Below are 24,482 nucleotides of genomic sequence, written 5' to 3'. Positions count from 1 at the left end.
AGTGGGGCATCGAGTTGTAAGGAACAGTTTGGAAATTATTTTATTGATTTTTTTCTTTTTTCTTTACCAAAGGTGAGAGTGAATTTCTCTTCCCTGAGAGTTGTTTAGATACGAGTGAAAAGAAGGACATTGGGAGGTTTGGGGAGAGTCGATTTAGACCATCACAGCATGACTTTGCTGCCCTGGCACATGAACACTTGGGAAACTGCCTTGTGGAACAGAAGAGCAACTTTACCATCTAAAGGGCAAAGTCCACTTTTCTTTATGGCCCTGGCTGCAATGGTCACTGGGAGACTTTAACTGCCTTTGTAAAGGGCGTCCAGCAGAAGTCCCAGAGCCTCACCGGCTCCCTTGAAATCATGGTGTGAGATCGCAAAGGCTGCTCTTTGGCTCAGGTTCTTTGGAATTGTCTGATTCAGAAGCATTCTTTCCTCTCTGGCCCCCAGTCTTACATCAGGAGGGAGAATGAGCAGAGTTGATTTATGAAGAAAGCTTTCCTCAGTACGCACAAGAGGGAGGTTTGGGTGAGGAAGTTTATTTTCCTTCATTTTATTCTTCCTCAGGATTCACCACATTTGCACTTTTAAATTGTTTTAAAAATTAACAGTGAAAATAAGTATTAAAGTGGAATTCAAACAGAGGCATAGTGCCTAGCACTTCGGTATTCACACTTCACCATGAAGCTGCACTAACTCCCATCTCACTGGTGGTGAAGACATACCGAATCAGTGAGCCTGCTGTGGGGCATGGCTTCATGATACCATAGGACCTTCAGCCCCCAGCCAAAGCCTTATTGTGGGGCCACCATGGTGATCAAAATAGGTTGTCAGAGCCTGGCAATCCCAAAGAGGTTCATTTTTTACTATACTTCCACACATGATACGCCCTGTTCACTGAGAACAGGTGGTAGAAGACAACTCTTAAATGTAAGGGGAAGATGCACATTGGCCTGCAAGAAGTACTTCATCATCATGCTAGAAGGAAGATAATTTGTTATCACATTGGACTTGTGGATTACCTCTTGCCTCTTTTAATTGTAGCTGCTTAGACCTCAGAGTTCTGGAAGTGGTAGACACCCTGGAATTAAGGTTGAAAGAAGAAAGAAGTACCCTGCTTTCCATCCCCTGGGCGCTCAGGCCATGAGCACCACAAGGGCATCTATCTCTTCGGTGCTATAAAAATGTTAAGATGTTATAGATGTACTATTCAGTATCAGTTAATTCTGTTAACTTGTGTTTGATGTGGCCTGTTAAATTGATGAGCACCACCTATGCCTCCCATATAGGTAGTGACATAAAGATGATAAAGCAGTAGTTCTCAATCCTGAATGCACATTAGAATCACTCATAAAGCATAGCAATGCCTGGGCCCTACTTCAAACCAATTAAATCAGCATCTCTGGGTGTGAGGTCCAAGAATCATTCTGTTTCCAAAGCTCTCCAGGTGATGCTACTGTATCCAGGGCTGAGAACCACTGGATGAAAGCTAAGTCAACTGTGAAACTTTGCTAATAACTATGCCCTTAGTAAACTATGATACATGTAGGAGCTTAAGCATTAGTGTTCAATTCAATTGACCAGCTTGGAAGAGGTCTTGGTGGCAGCATTCAGGTTACCCATAATGATAGCTTTGTGGAAGCAACATAAGGGAAAAGTTGAGAATGAGGGACAAAATGATTGTCTGGTAGACAGTGTACAGTGGCTTTGAACTCTGGTGGAATAACTGGCTGAGACTATGCAGGGGATGGTGTTAGGTGGCTCTAGTCCCAGCAAGATGGTAGCATTGGTGGTGTTATTGTGTGATCATTTATAAGTGTACAGGTGTAGGCATATAAGAGTGTAGCAGCTGTTAGAATTATGGCAGCCTCATTGAGCAAGATCTCAGGCCTTGGAGACAAAGGTCAGTGGCAGCAACAGCAGCCCCAAGCCAAGAACAGTGGATATGGAGCTAGGAAGGATTAGAAAGCATAGGCCTCATAGGTTTCCATGAAGGTCAGACAGGTATAAAGACTTCTGTCCTATCAGAATCTCTATTGGATGCTGTCTTTGCTTTTAACTGCTTTAGAAAAGCATCTCTTAAGAACATATAAAACTGCATATGAAAGTTTATACAATGATAACAAGTGGAGGACATTGTAGAGGGAGTGGTATTTAGAATGTTTGTTTGCAAGCTCTTCATACTTTATTTATGTGCAACCTCTGTACTATCCTTCCCCAACCCCCAGCAAAATAACAATGCATTGTAATTTCCCCAGAATTACAGCCTAGGAGAAGGCAGACTTTTGGAAGACTCCTAGAGGGAAAACAGAAGTAAAAAAAAGCTGCTATTCTTGAACCTAGACCTTGTATCTTATGGAATTCACATTTGTTCAAGCAATCACACAGGAGCTGGAACAGAATACAGAGATGTGGCTGGGTTTCTTCTGCTATGAATGGAGACTGGCCATTCAAGCACTTGCTATGCTTGGAAACTTCTAGGTCTAAGAGGGCAAGGCAGGCCCCATTGTCCTTTCATGGCATGGTCCCATCTCCCATCACCACATCACCATAGCTTAGCGGGTGTCCCTTAATGGACTCCAGTCCTTGCCCTCAAAGAGCCCACAATCAAGTGAAGTGGATAGAAAGTGTACACAACTGTTTACAGGACAATGCAAGTTTGTACAGTGAGGTAATGCTTCCTCATAGTAATGCATCCTCACCATGTTGTTATGAGAATTAGTTAGCTAACATAAGTATATGTGCAATAACAGTTAAGGTAGATTCAGTATATTAAGCTATATTTCAGCTGTATTGCCACATTTTTCATGTCAGAACCTGATGTCTAATGCGAAATCACCTACACTTTAGAAACGAGGTGAAGCCTACAGGAACAGAAAGTTTTTGAGCATTATGCCAAAAGGATGCCATTACAATATTTATACATGTTCTGGTTTAACTAGCTCCTTAACTGCAGTCTTCTTCCATGCCTACCTCCTCTAAGCAAAATGATGAGACTAACTTTGACATATGGAAGAATTTCTGCAGTGAAAATTATTCTGGAGCAGAAAAACAAAACATAATTTGCAAATGCTGTCAAGGAAATGTTGCTTTCCAAAGGCTACAAGCAGAACAGCATGAATCAGTGTGTGAGGATTGTCTTATGGCTGTGAATGAGAGGACCATGATGATGAGTGCGTCAGGTACTCTACCTATGTTCCCCACCTGAATCTTTTTCTGTGATACTCTCATACCCCAGCATTGTCACCTTGAAATCCTCAAGAAACAAATTTTCCAGGAACCAAATTTCTACACCTCTGTCTCCCATCATTTGTAAATAGGATGACACCTGGTCATGCTCTCCCAGGAGCTGTCTGTTTTTGGATACTCTACTGAATAGCCTTGAGGGCATCCTTAGAGAAAATATTTGAATTATGAAGACCATCTCATTTTCCCTGCAGACACTTTTCGAGTGAATCTTTTCACAGTCATACTGAGTGGGAAATGGCATTGGAGCAAAGGAGAAGCAATGATGCTTTTATCTCACAGCACTTACAGAGAGATGGACAACATGTGGGGGAAATGGATCATTGCATTGGTGTTGTACAGAAGCACTGAAACAAGGACCAGATACACTGAAGAACAATTTTGCTATAAAATACACAAGAAGCAGAATAATATAATGGATAGCAGCGTAGATTTTGAAGTCTGACAAAATTAGCTCCGTCACTTTCTAGTTAGATGGTTTAGGACGAGTTACTTAACCTCTCTACGCTGTGGTTTCCTTAGCTGTAAAATGGGGGATAATAACAGTACCTACCTCAGAATAGTTATAAGGATTAGGTGAAATAATTCATGGAAAGGGCTTTAGCACAGGGCACAGTGCATTGTAAGCACTTGAAAAATGTGAATCAAGTTCTACTGAAGATCTGAAGATGGTGAGGATAGAGCATTTGTTTTGCCAACTGATAAAATAAGTACTGTCATATCTGTAGCCAGATGGGAGGTTATAATGCATAAATATTCATGTATGACTGCAGCAGAGTATTCATCTCCTGGTTTAAATGTGTTTTTTATGACATCATGAAGTTGGGAACTCTCCAAATGATGTATAGATGCCCAGAAAATGTTTCAAACATGTAAAACTACTGGTCATTCACTTGAAGCTATCTTCCCTAAGTCAGAGTGAAAACATCATCAAGGGTGAAATAGAAATAAAAAGTTCTGTTAAACAAACAAACAAACAAACAAACAACTTAGTGGCTTCTTAGAAACATAATTTTAATTTTGTCAAATTAATACATATGTATGATTTTAAAAAGTAACTAATATACAAAGTTTACGTGGAAAAGCTGTAGGTCTCTGTTCACCCCATTTACCTTAGAGCTCCACTCACCATAAGCAAAGACTTTAAGCTCTTTACTTTTAATTTTTATATTTATCACCTGTTTCTAGTATCATGCAATATATTGCTCTTAGTGAGTTTTCAATTTTGTATATTATCTATTGACTTTACTTCCTCAAATGTCTGGTGATTCTTGGCCAATTATTTATATTGAGACCCTAGAGCAGGGGTGGGAAATGTCTGGCCTGCGGGCTGTATAAGGCATGGGAAATCATTTGGTCTGGCCCTGCCAAGGCCTTAGGAATGAGTTAATTAAATGTTTGACCAAATACAGCAGGCTAATTTTTAAGTTGATAATTTTGTATGGCCTGTGAATGATGTTATAAATATCCAACTAGCCCTTGGCAGAAAAATGGTCCCCCACTCCTGCCCTAGAGAGTGAATTGGATTTCCCAAGCAGGGAAAAGAAAACTTTGTTGATACTGTTTTGTCTTTGTGAGCCTGTGTCATTTTTATTCCCATTTTTGTTGTTGTTGTTTTTACTTACATTTTAGTGAGGTTTGTGATAGAGTCAGAAATAAATGCCAGGATTCCATCTACCTGGAAAATGCCATCCAGAACTTTTCAATAATAGCCTTTTAGAGGCTACTAAATAACAATTTAAAGAAACAACCAGTGTTTCCTCTAGGAAATGGGAATTTAGTTAGAGTGAGGAGAGTGGATTTCATTTTCCATGCTGTATACTTTTAAATATGTGTGTGTACTTGTATTTATATATCTATATTAATAATCTGTACTAATAAAAGGGTAATATGCTAATTAGACTAGATAGAACGGACGTCTTCTGGACATCCTTCTGGACAAAGCCATGGTGGCAGGGGCGAGGCAGAGGCCGTTAGGGGCGATCAGGCAGGCAGGGGAGCAGTTAGGGGCATCAGGCAGGCATGCAGAGTGGTTAGGGGCAATCAGGCAGGCAGGCAGGTGAGCAGTTAGGAGCCATCTATCCTGGATTAGCAGGGATCAGGCCTAAATCGGACATCCCCCAAGGGATACCGATTGGAGAGGGTGCAGGCTGGGCTGAGGGACCACCCCCCCATGCACGAATTTCGTGCACCAGGCCTCTAGTGTATATATAAATTTAAATATGTATATTTATATTTAAGTCAAACCTTTCATGATAAAAATGAGAACACTTTAAGCAATTTAGTAATTTGCAATAGTTGTTGCTCAAAAATTACACTTACTAGTATAGCCGGGGATAGGATTGCAGTCAGGATAAATTTCCATTATTTCAATCCCATTTGAATTCTTCAAAGTTCTGAGGAAGCTTTCTTTTAGGTTATTTTATGCCAGCTTAACGTGGCCTTATGCTGTTAAAAAAGGTTTTTACTCCATTGGAAGAAAAATTGATCGGGTCCCTGAAATGAAAAACAATATTTTGTATGATGATGTCTTCTGGACTCTAACTACATTCTAACAATAGAATGACTGAGTAGATATTTTAAAAGCACTGAAGAAATTAAAGTTAAAGCTTTGAGTAAGACATGAGAAACCGTTTATATTTATCTGCTACAAATGTCTTGAGTACAAGAGTGAAAGGCATAAAGGCAGTAATATCAGCTGCAGTAACTCACTAAAAACCCACAGCAGGTGAGAGTCAAAGCCAGTATTTGAACCCTAGTAGGTCCATCTTGGTTTTAGCCATCACAGTAAACACAGGAACCAAGTACATCAAAACAAATCTGAGAGATCTGAGGATATCACTCTGCCAGGGATTTAGGGGAAAGCTTTATCAAAAAAAGGGACATCTAGACTGAGTTAACAGTTTACTGCTCTCAGGGGCAGGGTTTACTTAATGACTCTTCATAGGCCTCTAAATTTTAAAATGAATGTATGTTTGTAGGTGGTAAAACTTGCTGGCCCTCTTCCTGTTCCTCATTGTACATAAAGATATTCTTGATTTCCATGTGAGGAATTACTCTCTACTCAGAAACTTAAAATCACTGAACAATGAAGTTACAGTGACCAAATCAGCATGGTATTAAAATGAGGATAGACTTGTATATCGTTGGCACAGAATTGAGAGTCATAGAACGGATCATCCTTAAATTGTCAATTGATTTTTAAGAAATGTGTCAAAGTAATTCAGTGGTGAAAGGATAGCCTTTCACTCTGTGGTGTTGGAACAATTGGTTATTCTTTCTGTCACTCTTCATTTTCCTTGTTGTATATAATAAAGCGATTTTTGATTTCCATAAGAGGAATGACTCTACTTAGAAACTTAAAATTATGGACCACAGTGAAATTAAATTATAAATCAACACAGAGGAATTTGAAAAACTCCCAAATATGTGAAAACATAAACAACACACTTCCAAATGCGGATTAAAGAAATAATCACATGGGAAATTAGAATATATTTAGAACTGAATGAAAAATGAAAATGCAGTGTATCAAAATTTGTAAAATGCCAGTAAAGCAATAATTAAAAGGAAATTAATAGCTTTAAATGCTTTTATTATAGGAGCAGAAAGGGCTAAAATCAATGATCTAAACTTCCAACTTAGGAAATAAAAGGCATTTTTCATTCTGAGGGGGGTCTCTTGTAGACAGCATATATATGGGTCTTGTTTTCTTTTTCATTGAGCTGCCCTATGTGTTTTGATTTGAACTTTTAATCCATTTACATTTAAAATGATTATGATAGGTACATATTTACTGCCATTTTATTTTTTATAGCTATGTTCTTCTTCTTTTCTTCCTCTTTCCCTCCCTTCCTCCTCCTCTCTCTCTCTGATTCTAAAATTTATATGAAATACAAAGGATCTAGAAAACCCAAAACTATTAAAAACAAATGGAAGGACTTACATTTCCTGATTTCAAGAAATTACCCTAAAAGTTATAGTGATCAAGTCAGTATCTTATTGGCATACGATAGACTTGTAGATCTTTGGCACAAAATTGAGAGTCCTGGAACAGATTACCCTTATGTAGCCAGTTGATTTTAAATAAAGGTATCAAGGTAATTCAATGATGAAAGAATAATTTTTTAAATATGTGGTGCTGGAACAATTAGTTATTTATATGGAAAAATGAACTTTGACCCTACCTCAAACCATACACACAAATTAATTAAAAATGCATTAAGAAATATTTAAAATCATCATATTTTTATAAGAAAACATAAAATCTTTCAGAATTTGGGTTAGGTAAAGATTTCTTAGGACAAAAAAAAACACCACATAAACCATAAAATTAAGAAATTATAAATTGGTTTTCTTAAAAATTAAAAACTTTTGCTGATAATAAGACAATTAAGAAAATGAATGAAAAGCTATAGATTGGGAAAATATTTGCAAAATATATATCTGATAAAGGACATATATAAAAGTGCAAATAACATTTATAATTCAATAAGAGAAGATAAACAATTTTAAAAATGGGCAAATTATTCAAATAGACATTTTATAAAAGAACATGTAGAAACGGCCAGCAAGCCTATGAAAAGATGCTCAATGTCAGTAGTTATTAGGGAAATGCAAATAAAGCCACTATCAGATACCCTTATACTCCCAAGAGTAGCTTGGGAGTATAAGAAAGATTGACAATAGTAAAGTGTTGAACATAATGTAGAACAACTGAAATTTTCATTGCTAGTGGAAATGAAAAAATGAAACAGCTTTCATCAAAACAGCTACGAACAAAATAGAAACAGAGGTATGGATGCATGGAGCAGACTGACAGCTGTCAGAGGGGAGAGGGAGGGAGTGACTGGATGAAAGAAGGTGAAGTGATTAGCCAAAGAACATATATGCATGCCACATAGATATAGACAAGAGTGTAGTGATAGTCAGAGGGAAAGGAGGGAGGGGGCTTGGTGGAGGTGGGGACATCAGTAATAATGTCAACAATAAAAATAAAGTTAAAATACAGCCTGGGGAAGACAACCAAGATGGTGGCATAGGTAAACACCTGAACTTGCTGCCGCACACACCACATCAAAACTACAACTAAAAAACAAAACGAATATCATCCAGAACCATGGGAAGGCTGGCTGAGTGGAAATTCTACAACTAGAAGGAAAGAGAAAAGCGCATTGAGTCTGATAGGAGGTGCTGAGGTGTGAAGTGTGGAGGTATGGAGGTGTGCGAGAAAGGGGCTGGCAACTGGGTATGCTGTTGTCTTTTTAAATCGGAAGGGAGATACAACCTCCCGACTGCTCTGAACTCCAGTTCTGGGTGAGACTCTGGGGACCCAGACTCATATGGAGAGAAACTGGACAGTCTGGCATTGGGCTGGAATGTGAGGGCGGCTTTCTCTCAGAGGTGCTTGCAGCGATCAATGTTCCTGCACAGTGCCACGGGACACAGAGACCCAGGGGCCTATTTGGGGCAGGGCTGACTGGCAGCCATTGCTGTTTGCTCCACCCTGGTGATTCCCTGAGACCCCACCCCACCCAATTTACAATCCCACCCAAGCTGTGTGCATTGGCTTTTGCATATGAATGGCCTGGCCTTTTGCAATCTAAAACCTAACAAACTGCAGCTGTCACAGAGATCCCCAGAGCTTCCAAAAGAAGGCCCAAGGCTCCACAGCAGCTTGCATTGCTTCACAGCTGGGCCTCATCCAGGCACCTCAAAACCCCAAGCAAATAGGATGAATCTGCAGATCTCTCTGTAGCTCCTGCTAGGTGGCCTCAGGCAGTGGCTGACTTTGCACCTCCTTGGAGATCCAAGAGCCAGTGTACCCAGTGGTCAGAGTGAGACCATCCAGATTACAACTCTTCACATCCATAAAAGACACACTCAGGGGGCAGACTCAGTGAGCACCAAAGCCCCACTGAAGCAAGTCCTGACCCATAAGGGTGTCTCAAGCACAGAAGTTCTCCCATTGGAGACACAACTGGTCCTCACAGCCAATTGGCCTGGAGGTCAATTCCTCCCAGTGATACCAACAACAATCAAGGGTTAACTACAACAAGACTGTGCATACAGCCCACAAAGGGGTGCACCAAGAGTGTCCACCTCAGGTAATTAGGGAGGCTGAGCCACTGGGCCCTATAGGACACCTACCACACAAGGCCACTCAATCAACACAGGAAAGCAGCCAAAATGCGGGGACAAAGAAACAAGTCACAAAAGAAAGAAATGGAGGAAAGCAAACGACTGGATATAGAGTTCAAAACCACGGTTATAAGGTTACTCAAGAATCTTCTAGAAACCTCTGAGAAATATAGTGAGACCCTCAAGGATATGAAAAAGGACCAATTAGAAATTAAGCATACACTGACTGAAATAAAGAATAATATACAGAGATCCAGCAGCAGACTAGAGGATCCCAAGAATCAAGTCAAAGATTTGAAATATGAAGAAGCAAAAAACACCCAACCGGAAAAGCAAAAAGCAAAAAGAATCCAAAAATATGAAGATAGTGTAAGGAGCCTCTGGGACAACTTCAAGTGTACCAACACCCGGATTATAGGGGTGCCAGAAGAAGAGAGAGAGCAAGATATTGAATACCTATTTGAAGAAATAATGCCAGAAAACTTCTACCTGGTGAAAGAAATAGACTTACAAGTCCAGGAAGCGCAGAGAACCCCAAACAAAAGGAATCCAAAGAGGACCACACATCATAATTAAAATGCCAAGGGCAAAAGACAAAGAGAGAATCTTAAAAGCAGCAAGAGAAAAACAGTAGTTACCTACAAGGGAGTACCCATACGACTGTCAGCTGATTTCTCAACAGAAACTATGCAGGCCAGAAGGGAGTGGCAAGAAATATTCAAACTGATGAATAGCAAGAACCTACAACCAAGATTACTCTACCCAGCAAAGCTATCATTTAGAATTGAAGGTCAGATAAATAGCTTCACAGATAAGAAAAAGCTAAAGGAGTTCATCACTGCCAAACCAGTATTATATGACATACTGAAGGGTATTCTTTAAGAAGAGGAAGAAGAAAAAGGTACAGATAAAAATTTTGAACAACAAATACATATCAACAAGTGAATAAAAAAATCAAGTGAATTAAAAATCTGATGAACGGAATAAACTGGTGAATATAATAGAATCAGGGGCATAGAAAGGGAGCAGACTGACAATTCTCGGGGTAAAGGTGGTGTGGGGGGTGCGGGAAGAGACTGGACAAAAATTGTACAACTATGGATGAGGACAGTGAGGGAGGGGTAAGAGCAGGGGGTGGGGTGGGAACCGGATAGAGGGGAGCTATAGGGGGGAGGGGGAGAATGAGGAACAACTGTAATAATCTGAACAATAAAGATTTATTAAAAGTAAATTAAAAAAAAAACACAGCTTGGAAGTTTTTTTTTTTTTTAATAAAGTTTAAATATACACTTACCCTATGACCCAACAATTCTGCTTCCTATCTATCCAAGAAAGAAACCACATAATCACACATGGAGGTATTATTCCTAGTATCTTATAATTAGAAATAACTCAATATCAACCAACAAAATATGGAATATCTGTGCAATGGAATAATACTCAGCAATAAAAAGAAAAGAACTATGAATACACACAACATGAATGAGTCTTAAAACCATCATGGTAAATAAGAGACACACACACTAAAGACTCCATACTGTATATTTCCATTTAGATGGACTTCTGGAAAAGGCAAAACTATGGTTGCGGAAACTAGGTCAGTGGTTGCCTAGTATCCCAGTGCCAGTGATTGACTGCAAATAGGTATAAGAGGACTTTTTAAACTACAAACTCAAAGTGGGTGAATTGTAGGTAACTCATACTTCAATAAAATATTTAAAATATTACAGAAAGCTACTTACACAAATGGTTATTTAGTTCTACTTGCTTTCCCTCCTTTATGGTGGCAATATATGGTGGCATGAATTTTTGTGGCTAATTTACAAGACTTTCAATACTTGTGTATATAAACTCTCTGATGGAGTTGAGCAAAGCTATCCTGGTGGTATTGGGGTAAAAGTGGAGTAAAAACTTAAATTCAGACTTGATTATTTTAAGAAACATTAAAAAATAGCTTCGTTTATGTCACAAAAAACTGTCTGAAATTTTTGTGTAGAGTTCTTTCCAGAAAAATGTACATGCTTGTTTATCTGTAGTTTTGTAGATGCTATAGTGTCCTCCTCCCCTCATGCCCTGGTTTAATGTGTTGATGAAGAGAATGATTCCCATCTGTTATTACAAATGGCCACATCTTAAGCTTCTGGAGAATAAATGACGAGAATGTAAATCTTCCTTATTGAATGCCAATATTTTGGCTACTTTGTGATTGATTATTTTTATTTTTTTAAAATTTTGTTTTTTGTTAATCCTCGCCCAAGGATATTTTTTTCCATTGATTTTTAGGGAGAGCGGAAGAGAGAGGGAAAGACAAACATCGATGTGAGAGAAACACATCGATTAGTTGCCTCCAGCATGAGCCTTGACCAGGGCTTGGGCTGGGGAGGAGCCTGCAACCAAGGTATGTGCACTTGACTGGAATCGAACCCTGGAACCTTTGGTCTGCAGGCTGACGCTCTATCCACTGAGCCAAACAAGCTAGGGCTGATTGATTATTTTTAGAGACTCTTCTAGAGGTCCAGGGCTCAACAGTGAGAAGAAATAGTAAACTTTTTGATTTGAGCAAAGAAAAGTTGGAATAAAGCAGGAGTTGAACTAATGCTAATGAGATATAATAACTTTTGTTTTGACTTCTTTCAGTCTTTTTCTTTCTCTCACTTTGTATCTTATTCCCTGTCTTTTACACACACGCACACGTGCATGCGTGCACACATACACACACATGTGTACACACATCCATACACCTTCATAACAATTGTGACATATGGATCCAGAAATGAAGAGAGAACAAGAAGTAAAAAACAAACACCCCCCAAAGGCATAACTTTAAATAAATTATTTCCACTTCCAGGATTTTATCCTAAGGAAAAATTAAGTGCATGGACAAAGTTTAAGCTGTAAGGTTTTCCATCTCACTTTTGTATGTAATAATGAAAAACTATAAACAATCTATCACTAGGGATTTTACTCAGTAAACTACTGTATGTTTATACAGTGGAATAGCATGCAACCATTAAAAACCATGACCAGGGAAGGGGTGGGAGCAGGGTGAAGGGGGTCTTTGCGGGGGTGGGGAAGGGGACATCTGTAATACTTCCAACAGTAAAGATAAATTGAAAATAAATAAAAGCAAACAACAAAAAAATACTGTAGAATATTTACACTACATGGGTAAATGTTATTTTGCTAAGCACAACACTAAGTTTGTTTCCATGACTATGGTGGGTCCTGGCCAGGTGTACGGTGGGACCATTAAACAAATGGCAGACAATACGTGTCACTGAGGTGCAACAAGAATTTCCGTACATAGCTATAGAATGGACATATGAGTGCTGGCAACCCCTAATGCCATGGATTCTCTACCATTTGCTTCTTAAAGTGCAGTCCATGGACCACCAGCATCCTGTCACCTGAGTCTTGTTAGACATACAGAATCTCAGTCCCCATCCCAGACCTACTTAATCAGAATATGTATGCACATTTAAGTTTGAGAAGCTTGCTCTAACCTGAGTCTGTGAGGGCTGCACAAACCACCTCACTTTGGGTGCCCATGGAGAGCTCCACTAATTCACTTGGACTCTTGGTCTTGTGAACAACTGGTGAACTACTTGATTTGCTGGTTTGGAAGTCGTTTTAGTGAAAACAACATTAATGGAGTTCAAGTCTCTGTTCTCTCTCATCTTTGAAACAAACCAGCCTGGACTAGCGCATATGTAATGATTGTCTGGACTAGCTCATATGTAATGATTCTAGATTAGCAGTTCCTAATATGTGTCCACTGGAATGCTGGTTCATTTATTTTCTCAATAACCATTTATTAAACCATGACTGTGTACAGGACTAGGGTTACAGCAGGGAACCAAACAAAATCTGCGCTATCATGGGGCATATGATCTAGTTGTAAAAGGTATGAACAAATTTAAAAAATAAGAGATGAGAGGGATTGTGACCAAATATATTCATTAACTGCAGTTTTTCACATTTTGGTACGTTATAGTGCATTAGGAGTTACCACAGAGGTGGAGAGGTAGGGTGGGCAGAGGTGTAGGATATGTGATGCATCATTTTAAAAATCAGTTTGACAACGGAGCCTCTTTATTAAGGGGATCCTGGCAGGATTCGTGTTCTGCAGAAAATACTTTAAAAAATCTAATTCCAAAATCTTTAGTGAGAACTTGTACACATATGTGCACAACCCCTGGACATAGACAATAGGGTAGTGAAAGCCTGAGACAATGGGTGGGGGTGGGCTAGAAGAGGTCAATGTAATACTTTCAATAATAAAGATTTTAAAAAATTAAAGCTGAGTTTTTTCTCTGGCTGATACCTTGATTTCAGCTTTTGATATCCTGAGTAGAGAACTCACCCATGCTGGCCTGGATTTCTGACCTGCAGAACTGTGAGTCTGGTTTGGGTTTGAGATACAAAGTTTATGGAAGTTTGTTACACAGCAATAGAAAACCAAAGCTAGAAAGCAACTGTGCCTCTCATTTGATGAATAAAGGAAGTGAACCCATCGTTTCCCTAATGAGCGTCTCAGGGGGTGTCTGAGGCCATTCCTGAGGTCATTTCCAACTTGCAGATACAATAGTTTTAACATTCACCTGTGCTTCTGGGAACTTGTCTGGCAGAGTGTTTTCATTACTCATATGGTGTGCATTAGACACAGCCATTCCCTTCAAAGAGCTCACGAGTCTGATGAGGGCAGCAGCCAGGTGCACAGAGCCGTTATGTGGAATGCTGTACACAGAAAGGAGGGGTGGCCTCTGCATACTTTTATTGGAAAAATGTATGCTTTCTATTAGGATTTTGGTGATATGTGATATTATGAAACCCTGCAAGGACTTCTAGGATGACTTCATGGACTTCAGGCTGGAAACAATTGTTCTTTTAATTAATGAGGAAACCGATACCAGGAGAAGGGTTATGACTTGCTCAAAGTCACATTGTGGAATAGTTCAGAACCTGTTTATGAACCCAGGACAGGAGTTCTTGTGGTATACTTATTTTTTTTTCTTCCTAAAAGAAGACAATTTCTTCCCCTTATCTGTAAAACTCTACAAAGGATAGCAGAGGACTGTTAAGAGAAAATTTCCACAAACAATTTACTGATCTAGTGGCTTTTATTTAGCAACTCATGAATGGGAAAGCATCCAGTCTAGCAGCCAGAAAGGAGCACTGATGAGCTATACAAGGTGAGAGATTTTTATAGACCAAAGTGAGCAGGAACAAGGAAGTTACACTGGGTCATTTGTTGAGTGGTTAAAGCAAGGCTACTTTCTTAAGCAGGTCAGGTAACTTATGCTGAGTAGCTAAGTGCTGATCCGTTGCCCTGGGCTTGCCTTTTGTGGGAGAGCTGAGCATAGAAACTTAGTTAAGTTTTGGTTTGCTGACTTGGGGCTTAGCATGTGCAACTCCATCCTAAGTCCAGAATTGTTCCATTTCAAGGAAGAGAAACTCATTCAAACAAGCTTAAGTCCTAGGGCAGTGGCAACCTTTTGAGCTTGGTGTGTCAAACTTCGCCAAAAAACTGAGCATAACTCGGGTAGTGTGTCACTTTGAGGAAAAAACATTATTTCGCGATATTTATAGTTTAAATAACATAAATGTATAATTGTTATATATAATTGTATTTAGTAAACCAAAAACTAAATATTTAACTTACCTGCTTAGTGACTTCTTTGTTCATCCATCAGTCGGTTTCTTTTGTTGGTCTTGATATTATTTAGCTTGTGTGGGGTGCCGTGAACTAAGATAAGTGAGGGGGAGGGGGAATTCTTTAACTAACCTGCCTATTAGTGACTTTTTTGTTGCTGAATTTCATTGGCTAAATCTTCAATTAAAGGTTGGTATTTTGTACACTTCAGGCCCAAGCAAGCGCTAACTTCATCTGTCACTCTGTTTCTTTTGTTGGTTTTGATATTATTTAACGCTGAGAATAAGGCCTCACAAAAGTATGTAGAGGGAAAAATTGTGAGTAAAGCCATTGCTATATTTTTCAGGGTGCTAAAAGTGTCTGGTAGTCGGTTCCAGGCACTCCAAATTTCCTGTTCGTGGTGGCACTCCTCTTGATTCTCCAAGCGGCACCTTTCCAGAGTCTCAAGCTGTGACCTCAAGTCGACAAACACCTGAGCCCAGATACTGTCTTGAAATTCTGCAAGTTGCATCTCCAAATCATCAATTTGCATCCATTGGAAACCATTTAATTCCAAACTACTGTAGACTACTACATCAGGATACTTAATTATTTTCATGGTCTGTTCTAGACTTCTAAATTGACTAAATCTGTCACTAAACTGATCAAGTAACGAGTCTAAAACATGCTGGTACTTCATATGCAAGAGTTCCATTTCATTTTGTACAGCTGCACTGGCCTTCTCAAAATACTTTGTTACTCGAGGAAAATACTTATAAGTTTTAGTTTCTACATCTCGCTTGAAAATTTTAACTTTACTTTCAAAAGCTTTTATGTATCCAAACATAACATCAATACTTTTGCCAAAACCTTGTAACTTTAAGTTCAGTTCATTAATATGAACAGAGAGATCTGTATAAAACATCAGGGTGTTGACCCACTTATCACCATTAAGCTGAGGAAAGTTTCCCAGATCCTTATCGTCAAGAAATACCTTAATTTCTTCAAAGCACTCCACAAAGCGCTCAAGAACTTTGCCTCGGCTAAGCCATCTTACATTATTATACATCAGCAGTCCACTGTAGGTGGAATCAACCTCCAGTAAAAGTGCCAAAAATTCTCGCTTGTGAAGGGAGCGAGCAGCTATTAAATTAACTATTTTTGTAACAACTGACATTAAGTCGTTTAAGTCGGTGAATCCTGCCTTGCCACATAAAGCCTCCTGATGGATAATACAATGAAAAGGCACAATAGGATGTCCAATAGCTTCTGTAAACAATTTGACAAATCCGACTTTTCCCCCCCACCATATTTGGTGCCCCATCTGTCATCACTGACACAACTTTAGAGATATCAATGCTTAGGTCACGAAATGTTTGTATAACAACCTTACATATTTCACTTCCTGATTTACTTGTTGACACTGATACTAACTTTATCAACTCTTCTCTCATTGTGAGACCATCAGAATATCGACCAATAATGGCCAACTGAGCATGTGATGTGACATCAGTAGTTTCATCAAGAGAGATCGAAAAATATTTACACTTCCTTATGTCTCTCTTTAATTGATGTTGTACGTTTGTGTTCAGTCTCATTATTCGGTCTTTTATGATATTTCTACTGAGTGGTAACTCAGATATTCTCTTAATAATTGCATCTTTATTCTGCATATCATGAAATAGAACTGGTGCACATCTTAGGAGAGTTTCTTTAATAAATTCTCCCTCACTGAGAGCTTTTCCATGCTGAGCTATAGAGTGAGCAATGCTCAAACTTGCAGATGTTAAATTTGTAGAGCCTTTCATAAATTTAAGGATGGAATTAGATTGGCTCTTATAAAGGTGTAGCTGCCTGGAAATGTATTCCTTCCTTTCATCCTCACTTTTTTCCAAGAGCTGGGAATGATTAGTTTCAAAATGTCTATTTATATTCCACGTTCTGCTTACTACCGTTTCAGTACATAGAACGCAAAATGATCTGCCATTTTTTTCTATAAAGCCATACATCTCGGTCCATGTCTCTAGAAAGGGTTGGCCACTGCTACTACCACTTCCTTTACTTAACCTTAGTTTTTTATTTTTTGGGTTCTCCATCAGGGGGGCAGTGACAGAAGATAGAATTATAGATAGCTTGTTAGGCCTGCAGGCAATTAGGGGTTAACTAGCCTAACTAACCACAAAATGGTGCATATAACTGTCTTTTAGGAAAGGGCAGGGTTAATAAGCAGAAATAGGGGTTAATAAGGATGCACAACAGTAATAGTGGTGAAATGGTTTGCACTATGGAGCAAGATGGTGTTCCTTATGTGAATTAAAATGGCTGCCGCTATTTCTAATGGCGGGAAACGGCACCCATAGCACGCCACAAACCCTCTCCTCTCCCAGCCTTCCCCTCACTTATCTCAGTAATGATGGATTAGAAATCCATGACACCCCAGAACAGTAGATAATGGTTGCTGTGGTTAACTGTTATTTGGTTACTGGTAATAGCAGGGCCCTCAGAGATGCATCCCCCGCTGCATTCTGCTGCTCCTTGCTCTGCCGGCGGAAGTGAGGGCAAAGATCCCGGCTTAACCGGAAGTCCCAGAACTAGACTCTCTGTGCCGGACTTCTGTTATTTTGGCATACAGACCCCCGGCACAGAGTGTCTAATAGGGGAGGATGAAACATTTGCGACTAGAGCCTTGGAGTTAGAGTCTAATTCCAAGACTCTAGTCACAAATGTTTCATCCTCAGGAGCAGCAAATGTTTCATCCTCAGCATGCGGCCGCCTCAGCGGCCGCGTGTCATCAGAAATGGCTACGCGTGTCAGTGCTGACATGCATGTCATAGGTTCGCCATCACTGTCCTAGGGGAACTCCTGATAACGGCACTTGGGTTTCTCCCTGGGCTCAGAGGAGCCTAATGCTGTCAGCCTATTCTGTTCTCTGTCTCTGGAGCTGCATGGAACTTTCTCTGCCCTGCTGAGCCTCTGTTTCTACAAAGTCCATCCTGGCCTCCAAAAGTGGATCCTCTTCACCTAAACACCCCCAGTTTGGTTCTTCATGGCTTACTGACTAAGTCTCCGATTGACCTTACTTGGTATTGGTGGTTATTGGATTTTGGGGGGTTGAGGCACCTGGGAACAGGTGTCCACTCCTGGCCTGTGGTTGGGGCAGCATCTTTAAGTAGTCTGTTATGGAGATAACTATTGCAAGAGCCAGGTGAGTGTGGCTGTTGCCTGGCTTGGTGCAGCTCCTTTAAGAAACTGCCTCTGCCCTGGCAAGATACACCATATTATAAAGATCTCATCCTGTTCCCTTGTATTCTCTATAAACCCTATTATCTAGAGACCCTTTATGTCATTTCTTTTGTCACTTAATATTTAATTCAGCTTTTTAAATAGAAGCTTTGGCTCTCCTTTTTGGATTAGAATATCTGGAGGGTTTTCAGGGACATACATTTATTTCATGACTCTTCTTGGTCCCTGGAATTATTCCTTTCTTTATGTGTCCAAAGAGCAATCCCAACCTTGGTGTGTCCTAGCTTTGAGGGCAAGGACCAAACAGCCATGGCTAGAATGATGGTGACCAGATGGGATGATGCTGGTGATATTTGTTCCAAGGGCCCTACTACTTGGCTGATATAAATGCCAGGTGATGTCCCTGACCATGATGACTGCCTGGACTCCAGGGCCACATTCAGCCCTCTAACTCTTCCTGTGATTCATCTGCACTGGGGGCTGTTGAATCACTACAATCAGGATAAGATACCAATACTTGGCACTGAAATTAAGTAGCTTTCTAAGCCTAGGGACTTCATTAACTGAAGGGAGAATCAGTGACAGACTCTTTATGACCCAGGCTTCCTATTTAGTGGTCCCTAGGGCCATACCATCCAAAATCAAGAGAAGCTGCCATCTTGAAAGGGACATAAAATTACTTTTTGTTGTAATACATCCCAGATATTTATCCATCTTCTCTACAACCCAGACCTATATCCTTGATGTTAAAGTAATTGTAACCGGGCTTTTGGACAATGGGAGAAAAACTGATGACAGATATTGTCAACTGACTGACTTTGGTAAGCTAATAGCTGACATTGTTAGATTCCTCATTCTGTCTTTGGAGACATATGTATTTAGTAGCATTGTCATTCTATGTTCACTTGCTTAATTATATCACTAAGCAACCTAGTTTATTGTGTCAAAAGTGTTCCTTTGCTTTCTCTATTTCACATTCTTGTTTAACTTTTTTTTTTTCAATTCCAGTCAATTCCTCAAAACATTTCCCACTAAGAATTCAGTTTGATTACTATAGATTAAATGTCTGGGGTTGGCTTCAGAAGATCTGAGTTCTAAGCCTGGGTTGGCTGGTAACTCATTGTGAACCTTGAGGACGATGGAGATAACTAGCTTTGGCTATCTCTTATCATCAAAAGAGAAAACTTATCAGAAGTCACTTTACTTTTATGATTCAGTGCCTTCATTTTTAGGAGTTGGCATAGTTGTTATACAAACAGGGCTTTAGAGCAGACAAATGTGGATTTAAATAAAAATAAAAGCGTTGATTAGTCATGTGGTCCTGGGCCTTTTTATGAGTTCATTTTCCTTTTCATCTGAGAGGTAGTATTACTTATTGCAATACTACTTATTGTCTTATTGCCTTTTTTGGAGTTCAATGAGGTGATTTAGGTAAAACATAACATGCATTATATTGCAACCTCTCCCCATTCACTGTCACCTCTTTTTTATAGCATTTATCAATTTTTTTAATTTGATATAATTTATTTATTTTGTTTAGTATCTCTATGCCTCTGCAAGTACCATAGGGACAGTTTTTTGTTTATTTAGTTTACTACTGTATCCTAATGTCTAAAACAGTATCTGGCACATAATAAGCATTGCATAAGTAGTTGTAGAGTGAATGTTAAATGAATGTTATTCTTATCCTATCTAATAAAAGAGTAATATGCAAAATAACCGTCACTCCATCACAAATATGGTGGCACCCATAGCCACAAGATGGCGGCGCCCAGTCCCCTCAGCCCCGCCGCTGGAGTGTCTGGGCCTGTCAGCCCTGTTGGGGTTTGCGGGGACCAAGCTTCGAGGCTGGATCCACCCCCAGACACGGCAGACAGAACCCGGACAGCAGGGCATGGGGGCTTCCTTAGCATGGCGGCAGTGGGAACGCACCCAGGCCTGGCAGACAGAGCCCGGACAGCAGGGCTTGGGAACTTCCTTAGCGTGGTGGCGGTGGGGAAGCCCCAGCCCAGCAGACAGAGCCCAGACAGCAGGGCTTGGGAGCTTCCTTAGCCCAGCAGTGACGGGGAAGTCCCCAGACATGGCAGACAGAGCCCAGACAGCAGGGCTTGGGAGCTTCCTTAGCCCAGCAGTGACGGGGAAGTCCCCAGACATGGCAGACAGAGCCCAGACAGCAGGGCTTGGGGGCTTCCTTAGCAAGGCAGCGGCGGGAATGCCCCCAGGCCTGGCAGACAGAGCCCTGACAGCAGGGCATGGGGGCTTCCTTAGTGTGTCGGTGTCGGTGAAGCCCCCAGGCCTGGCAGACAGAGCACACTGCAGGGCATTGGGGCTTCTTTCGCATGGCGGCAGCAGGCAGAGAGTGGACAGCAGGGCATGGGGCTTCATCTCCATGGCTGTGGCAAAGCCCCCAGGCCCTGCAGAGAGCAGAGAACCACGGGGAGTGGGCCTAAGACATCAGTAGGACATCCCCTGAGAGCTCCTGGATTGGAGAGGGTGCAGGTTGGGCTGAGAGACCCCTGTGCATGAATTTCGTGCATCAGGCCTCTAGTCCTATATAATAAGAGGCTAATATGCAAATCGACTGAACAGCAGAACCACCTGTCTCTATGATGCGCACTGACCACCAGGGGGCAGACGCTCAATGCAGGAGCTGCCCCCTGGTGGTCAGTGCATTCCCATAGGGCAGTGATGGCGAACCTATGACATGCGTAGCCATTTCTGATGACACGCGGCCGCATGCCGAGGATGAAACATTTGCTGCTCCTGAGGATGAAACATTTGCGACTAGAGTCTTGGAGTTAGTTTTTTCCTCAAAGTGACACACTACCCGAGTTATGCTCAGTTTTTTGGTGAAGTTTGACACACCAAGCTCAAAAGGTTGCCCATCACTGCCATAGGGGAAGCGCCGCTCAGCCAGAAGCCCTGAGCCAGGCTCATGGCTGGCAAGCGCAGCGGTGGTGGTGGGAGTCTCTCCTGCTTTCGTGGCAGTGCTAAGGATGTCCCACCGGGGAGCAGGCCTAAGCCATCAGTCGGACATCCCCTGAGGGGTCCCAGATTGCAAGAGGGCACAGGCTGGGCTGAGGGACCCCCTGAGTGCACGAATGTCATGCACCAGGCCTCTAGTGGAAGAGAAAAAGGAAAGTCAACAGACGTTTTCTGTAATGGGCCAGATAGTAAATATTTTAAGCTTTGTAAGCCAGACAGTGTCTGTTGTAACAACTCAACTTGGTTATGTAACTTGAAAGCAGTCCCTTAGACAATACATAAACAAATGCATGTGGGGATGTTCCTATAAAATTTCATTTACAAAACAACAGGCCTTGAGCTGGATTTGGTCCACAGTCTGTAGTTGCCTGTTCCTGCTATAGACCCATTTAGTAATTCTGCATTGTAATGTGTCATTCCTGTAAATTATTATTTCAGGAACAGGAACAGCTTCTATTTGGCCTCCAATAGTAAGGAAATAAGAAAGTCCATCCTGGATATCCTTTTTTGCCCCCAGATGCTATTTCTTCCATTTTCCACACTGTCCCTAGGGGGCTTAATCCAGTATCTTTGCCCTCTGACTTTTGGTTAATTTCAGTGCCTTAGAGACAATGGCAAGAATTCAGAGCATAGGAGGAGAGATGGGTGCTTATTCCCAAGCTCTTTCTCTGCTGGCGATGGTTTGGGTAAGACTGAGTTCCTTCCCTGAAGCCCCAGCTATGTGCAGCTTCCAATTCCAGTTTCTAGACCCAGATGCTTTGCCATTTTTTTGGCAAACTCTCTTAGGTCTTTTCATACTTTTGTAAACAGTGCCTTCATTAAACTTGCTTTCTTTCCCACTTTAGAAGGGGCCATCTGTTCTCTGCCCGGTCCCTGACTCAAGCACTGTCCAAAGGGAGAAACACATAGGGAACCAACTGCAACTTCCCTCATTCCCCATCCACAACTGCCCGTGATCTCATCTCCAGCAGCAGCTTCATAGCTCTTTTTTTGGTTGAAATTTTGTGGTTTTTCCTGACAGGAAGGATAGATGAGAGAGGAAATGATTTGTGTAGGTTGACAAAGAAGTGAGAGATTCTCCTTTTTTCTCAAATTCATCAAAAAAAGAGAGCAGTGTTAGAATTTGTAGGTTCTAGACTCAGCCTTTTTACTTATCTCTTTTTTTTGGGGGGAAAATTATTTAACTTATTTGAGTCTCAGATTATTTATCTTTATAATGAGTATAATAAACCTTGCTATCCAAATTTGTATATTTGGTATGATTACAACTTAATAAAGAGGGAAAATCCCAACAAAACAAATTCATAGAGTGTGAAGTCTACGTTAAAAATCTTAAGCATGAAAATCTGGAGGTAGTTTCCCCCTTTTCTTTATTTTCCTAATTTTGTTAACAAGCATTTATTAATTTATTATGAGAAAAAAGGAATAATAGAGTCTCTGTGAACGCTACAAAGTGGCTCAAGAAGTAAGATAAAATGTTACGTTTAAATGCACTTTGAAAACTACGAAGTGCGATGGGGATTAGATTTATTGTTATTAATTTACCCTGTGGGTTTGAAACACTGTGGTTCAGTGGGTTTCCCTTTTCTTGTTTACCATTATGTCCTTTTGCTAGGGCTTTTACTCCCAAAGCTCAAGAAGACAGTACTGGAGGTTGGCAGAGATCTGATGCTCTATCTAGTTCACTTCTGTTGCAGTACTACTCCCCCCTCAAGTTGACCCTTTCCCTTGGTCTGTCCTGATTTCAACACCAGTTATTTCACCAATGTCCTTAGCACCAGGCTCCAAGGTCTTTTTGCCTTCTGCGTGAGCTCAGATCCTGCTAGACGGAAGTATCAGGCACCAGTTTCTCCCCAACACCACATTCCTTTGCCTGAGCTTCTGTGCATGGGCCTTGGACCCCGAGCCTCTGAGGGAGGATAAGAGGATGGAGCACCATGGGCATATTTTATTGACTTTTTTTTCTTGTACATTTTTGGAAGAAACTTTTTTTGTGTGCCTGATATACATGATGTTTCAGTATTTGCCTTCACTTATACCTCCCAAATAAATGACTTTCATATAGGTGGCCCTTGCACCGACATTTTTCATTATACACTTCAGATGCAGTTCCATTTTCAAACCTTCTCAGAGTCAGCCACTGTTACGAAATAAATATGGGTTATCTTTTATAATGCTGTGATATTTTCTGATTTAGAAGTGATAGATCACACTTGTGTTTGTTTGATTATTGTCATTAACAATTTAAAATAAACATTTTTATTAAGTGTAGCATACATATAGATATTGTACAAATCCTAAGCTTGACATATAGTAGTGTATGGGGGTAGGATGGGGGAGCAGTCCACCATAGTCTCAGGCAATAAGGTTGGTTTACTGTCTGTAGAGAATTTAAAAACAAGAGAAAATCAGTCATTCTGCTTTTAATTATTGTTATGCATTGGCTATTCTAAACAATGTCAGTGATAAAATAGTCATCCCTGCTGGGGCTGACTACTCCCATGCCCCCATTCTTTGGTATGCCTCTTCAGTGAACACATTTATGAACCACTACCCATCTCTAGAAATGGATTCGACCAGCACTGTGAAAGACTTACCTGCAATACCCCAGATTTATTGTGCCTGTATTTTAATCTTATGTAAATGGAATCATATAGTATGTACTCTTGCAAGGCTGGCTTTTTTTGTTTACCATTATCTGGAAGCTTTGTTGTTTTGTTTTTAATGTTTAGATCTATAATCCACCTGGAATTGATTTCTATGGATGGCGTGAGATGGGGGTTAGTTTTTTTCCATGTGAATATCCAATTTATCCAATAATTATAAAGTGATGAGAATAAGCATCCTGGTAAAATGGCTATGCCAGTATACACTCCCACCAGCAGGGTATGAGAGGTTCAGTCACTTAACATGTTCACAACACTTTGTGTAATCAACTCTTAAAATTTTAACCATTCCAGAAGTGTAGTTGTATCATATTATTTTCTTAAACTACATTTTCTTGCTTTCTAATGAGTTTAAGAAACTTTTATATGCTTACTAGTGGCCTGGTGCATGAAATTCATGCACACTAAAAGGGAATTAATTAGAGGAAATATTTTAATATTGCTATTTGCCCTTTCTCTATAATAGAATTGTCAGAGATGAAAGAAAATTAGTAAAATATATCTGAAAATCTCCCTCCTGTCAGAGTCTGGGGCGCGCTGTGGAACCCAGAGTCAAGTCCCCGCCCACCTGCA

Source organism: Cnephaeus nilssonii (genome assembly GCF_951640355.1).
Source record: "Cnephaeus nilssonii genome assembly, chromosome: 15".
Classification (NCBI taxonomy): domain Eukaryota; kingdom Metazoa; phylum Chordata; class Mammalia; order Chiroptera; family Vespertilionidae; genus Cnephaeus; species Cnephaeus nilssonii.
Note: the sequence above shows the minus strand (reverse complement) of the source record.